Source organism: Pinus tabuliformis, chromosome 4_2 (genome assembly GCF_031772625.1).
Source record: "Pinus tabuliformis cultivar Carrire ecotype Pingquan chromosome 4_2, CPIR1, whole genome shotgun sequence".
Classification (NCBI taxonomy): domain Eukaryota; kingdom Viridiplantae; phylum Streptophyta; class Pinopsida; order Pinales; family Pinaceae; genus Pinus; species Pinus tabuliformis.
In genome coordinates this window covers 643,290,011-643,296,010 of record NC_142304.1, presented here as the reverse complement: position 1 = coordinate 643,296,010, position 6,000 = coordinate 643,290,011, and positions in this window count along the sequence as shown.

Genomic DNA, 6,000 nt, shown 5'->3' with positions numbered 1-6,000 from the left:
ATGTGTCCAGTGATGGTGGGAAGCATGGTCGACGATGGTCCACATTGAACATTTGGTGCAGGCGAAGGAATGGAGGAATTATGTGCTCCAAAGCATTGTTCCCCATAGCCTTGGTACTGCTATAAGGACCATGTCGGTGTGGTCTGAGCTTCTGATGGGTTCTGGTAAGGCGTTCTTTCTGTCGATGCAACCAGACTTTGTTGCCCACCTGAAACTTATGTGGTACCCCTGTGGGTGAGGAGAAGTTGTTCCTGTGTTCTGTCATGACCGTATCCTTTTGCTGCTGCTGCTGCATGGAGGAACCCTTTGCAGGGGTCATGGGTGTAGCAACGATCTTCCCCTTATTTTTGGAGTGAACCAGACAGATGAATTTCCTGGTCTGTGATATGAGCTTGCTGCCTTTCTTGGTAGTAATCAAAGATGTGGCGGTAGGTGGGGCTACCTCCGGTATCCTGTATAATGAATTATTCAAAGAAATAATGACAGCACGAGGCCTTGACTCATACACAGCATGTCGCCTCCATAAGTATGGCTGGCCTAGTAATACATCGCAAACATCCAGAGGTGTAACATCACACAATACCTCGTCTGTGAAGGGCTTGATGCTGTAGGGAAGGCGGCACTGTTGGCGAACTTTGAGATCTCGTCCTTCATGAAGCCACCCGATACTGTATGGCTGTGGGTGCGGTGTAGTCTGTAGGCCCAACCGCTTCACGACCTCTGCTGAAATCAGGTTCTTTTGGCTACCACTGTCGACAATGAATCGCAGCGGTGAACCCTTCACCCACATCTGTGAGTGGAAAAGACGCTCCCCCTCCTCTGGATCTTCGGGCTCATTTTTCTTGATCTTGGCGGTGGCAACGGTGGCACTGGGATCCGCATCAATGATCTGCTTCCCTTTGCCATTCCCCTTGTCGGGTTCTGGCTCAGGATCGGAACATGCATCTGATTCGGAAGCCTTCAATTCGGCCACCAGCGACTGCTTGGTTCGGCACTCACTTGTGTTATGAGTGGGACTCTTGTGGAACTCACACCACTTCCCTGTGTCCTTCTTCGGCTTCGTGGTGTTGTTCTTTTCTTGTGGCTTCGACGGGTTGTCTTGGGTCACCCCGCCTTGGCTTTGTCCTTTGGGCTTCGGATTTGCAGATCCAAAGTCTCGCTTCTTCTGTTTGAACTTTTGCTCGATTTTGACAGCGTATCGGTATGCTGTGCCAAGTGAGGAGATGTTCAAGAACACCATCTCTTCCTGGATGTACTTGTGCAGGCAGCCACGGTATTTGAGCACCAGATGCAGCTCAGAATCTTTGATACCCAACTGTGTGCGAAGGGTATGAAAAATGTTTGTGAACTCCGGCACATCTTGGTCTCGTCCCTGCCGCAGTGTGGTCCATTTGATGTATTTGTCCTCATAGCTTCCGACAGGGTAATACTGCTCCTTGATGGCATCCCGGAAGTCATTCCAAGTGGGTGCAGCTGAAAACAGTGAGCCTGTACTTTCATCCTTCTGCTCGCAGTAGGTTTCCCACCAGTCTTTGACGTGGGGGGCTGCTTTGAGAAGAGCGAAAACAATCTTTTCCCGACTTGAAAATTCATGAACAGAAAAATACCCATCTAGCAGATTTAACCATTTATCTACGGCATCTGCGTCTATTTGACCCTCAAAGATGGGGATTTCAAAATTCACTTGTACCTTAAACGGTGTGGCGTTTCCAGAGTCGCTGTTGGAAGCCGATGCGTCGCCTCTGGGTAGCCGCTGAAGGATCTGCGCAAAGCTATCCATCATCGCGTTCCTTTGCCGCTCGAGCGCTTCTTCGAGCAAGATTTTGATAGGATCTCCTGCCCCCTCGTCTTTCTTCTCATCCGCCATGGGAGGCCGTCGGGATTTGCGAGGCTGGTCTTGCAAAGGTTCGACCAGTTCAAGCCCTAACTCCTTATATCCCGACCTTGTTGGGGACATGCAAAGAAAAACAGAGAAAAAGCAGACCGCTCTGATACCACTGATCCGGATTTAAATGGGAACGCAATAGATTACAGAGATAACCATAAATACAGAGATGCAATAACCATTAACACATAGATGCAGCGGAAATAATGATTCATTTCATTAAAGGAAAATACTGAATACAACCAGAAATGGAAATAAACCAGCTAGGGCGATGGTAGCTTATCTCTGAGAAGAGATGTGATGGCTACATGCCTCTGAACTGTTCCGAACTGTATTACAATGAGGCTCGAAGGCCTATTTATTGTTGAGAAACAATGGAAAACCCTTCACATCCCGAAACCTAACCCTAGAAGATGAAACGCCAAATTGTGGGCCCCGTTTGGGTAAATTGGTACATCAATTTCCCGGGGTCGTAACTTTGGCATACGATCTTCGTTTGACGCGTACAATAGCTCGTTAGAAAGATCTATCCGAGCACTACCACTTTGGGAAGGGCAACATCGGTCTATAGACCCATGTTGCCCCCAGATTCCCAAAAAAACATCGTTTAGGGCCTCAAAACGGCTCCGGAAGTTCAGGACCCGAAAAACTGCTAAAAATAGTAAGTTGTGCTACAATTAAGGAAACTGAAAATGCTGAAAGAGACAGTTGTGGGGGTCCAAATGGGTTGGTGGGTGGCCACCAACATCCACCTGGATCACCTAAGATTAATATTATAAACCCTACAATTAGAAACCTTAAGATTATAAACCATAAACCCAATAATATAAATAAGAATATTAAACCCTAATTTATTCAACGTCACAATGTGACATTAAATAAATTGCAATGTAATGTATCATTGTGAAAATGATTATCACAAATCTTGTCACATTGCAATGATGCTTGTCACATTACAACGTTGGATAGATTTTCATACCATTCTAATGTCATAATATTTAATCTAAGGGATTATTGTTTATTAATCCTAAGATATTATTGATATTTTGAACCAAATGAATTGATAAACCTAGGGAACTAATAATATTATAAACCTAAAGGAGAATAAACCCATGGGAATAATATTGAACCCTAAGATTTATATTATAAACCCAAGGGATTAAAAATCCTAGGGATTTTATATCCTAAGATTAATATATTAAGCCTAAGATTAATATTATAAAACCTAATATATTATTATACATATTAGGGATCAATATCATAAACCCAAGGATTTAATGTTACAAATCCAAGGGATAATAAACCCAAGCAACAATAAATCACAGGTAATAATATTATACCCTAGGATTTATAATATAAACCCAATGGATTATAAACCCACTAGATTAATATTATAAACCCTACGATTATAAACCTTAAGATTATAAACCCTAAACCCAATATCATAAGCGAGAATACTAAACCCTAAATTATTCAATGTCATAATGTAGCATTGAATAAATTACATGTAATGTATGAATAAGACAATGATGTCACACTGCTTGTTGCATTGCAACAATTCTTGTCACACTATGATGTTAGATAGATTTATGTACCTTTTCAATGTCAGAATATTAATCCCAAGTGATTATTGATTATTAAACCTAAGGGATTATCGATATTTTAAACTGAGGGATTAATAATATTATAAAATGAAGGGATTAATAAACCTAAGGGATTAATATTATAAACCCAAGGGATAATAAACCCAAGGGGATAATATTAAACCTTGGGATTATATTATAGATCAAAGAGATTATAAACCCTAGGACTAATATTATAAACCCAATGGAATAAACCCTAATCCGTAAACCCAATATTATTAATGAGAATATTAAACCTTAATTTATTCAATGTTGCAACTTGATATTGAATAAATATCTGACAATGATTGTCACACTATTTGTCACATTGTGATGATGCTTGTGACATTGCAATGTTGGATAGATTTTCATATTATTCCAACATCACAATATTAAACCTAAGGGATTATTGATTATTAAACCTAAGGAATTATTAATATTTTAAAACCAAAGGATTAATAAACCCAAGAGACTGATAATATTATAAACTTAGAGGATTAATATTACACACCCAAGGGATGATGAGCTAATATGAATAATATTAAACCATATGATCAATATTATAAATCCAAAGGATTAAAAACCTTAGGATTATTATGATAAACCCTGTGATTATAAACCTTAATATTATACACCCTAAACCCAATATTATAAACCAGAATATTCAACCCTCATTTATTTAATGTCACAATGTGACATTGAAGAACTTGCAATGTAATGTGTCATTGTGACAATGATTGTCACAGTGCTTGTCGCATTGTGATGATGCTTGTCACACTGTGACATTGGATAGATTTTTGCACCATTACAATGTCACAATATTAAACCCAAGGGATTATAGATTATAAAACCTAAGATATTACTAATATTTTAAACCAACATATTAATAAACCCAATGAACTAATAATATTATAAACTCACGGGATTAATAAACCCAAAGGATTGATATTATAAACCCAATGAACTAATAATATTATAAACTCAATGAACTAATAATATTATAAACTCACGGGAAAAATAAACCCAAAGGATTGATATTATAAACCCAAAAAATAATGAACCACGGAAAATTTTAAGGATGGAAATTTATTTTAAAGTTTAGAAACCATAGCAAATCTTGCTAGTCTCTAATATGAAAACTATAAAAAAAATTGGTGATATCTTTGTAAAAATATTTAAATTTATTATGTTTTTAGATGAGCTTTCTATATAATTTTGGGGATATTGACTGTAAAATAATTTTATATAATAAAAATTGGGCAATTTATTTTTAGAAAAAAATGAAATTAGCGAATCTTTTTTTCGAAAAACCATGGAAATTTAGCCCACCTACAAATATTAGCCCCTAAAATTTTCCATGTAATGAGCCCATAGGAATAATATTAAACTTAGGATTTATATGATAAACCCAAGAGAATGTAAACCATAGGATTATATTATAAACCCAAAGGATTAAAACCCTACGATTAATATTATAAACCCTACAATTATAAACCTTAAGATTATAAATCGTAAACCAAATGGATTAATATTATAGACCCAAAGGATAAGGAAACCATGAGAATAATATTAAAGAATAAGATTTATATTATAAATCTAAGGGATTATAAAACCTAGGATTAATATTATAAACGCAAGGGATTAAAAACCCTAGAATTAGTATTATAAATTGTACCATTATAAACATTAAGATTATAAACCCTAAACCCAATATTATAAACCAAAATAAACCCTAATCCCTAAATCTAATATTATAAATGAGAATATTAAACCCTAATTCAATAATATTGCAATTCGATATTGAATAAATTGTTGACAATGATTGTCACATTATTTGTCACATTGTGACAATTCTTATCACACTACAACATTGGATAGATTTCCATACCATATAGATTTCCATGCCATTCCATCATCACCATATTAAACCTAAAGGATTATTGATTATTAAACCGAAGGGATTACTTATATTTTAAACCCAATGGATTAATAAATCCAAGGGACTAATAATATTTTAAACTCAAGGGATTAATAGACCCAAGAAATTAATATTATAAACCTAATGGATAATGAAGCCATGGAAATAATATTAAACCCTACGATAAATATTATGAACCTAAGAGATTATAAATCCTAGGATCAATAGTATAAACTCAAGGGATTAAAAACCCTAGAATTAATATTATAAACCTTAAGACTATGAATGACTATGACCATTATTATTATTATTATTATATTTTTAATATTTAATATTAATACAGTATACTTATATTTAATATAATAATGTATTAAATATTTATTAATATTAGTATACGAACATATATATATATATATATATATATATATATATAGATATATATATATATATAACTTAATATACTAATAATATTAGTATATTATTATCTAATATAGTATATCTGTTAATATTCATAATAATATTTAGTTAATATTGATAGTCATATTAACATTAACGTTATTATTTATTAACAGTTG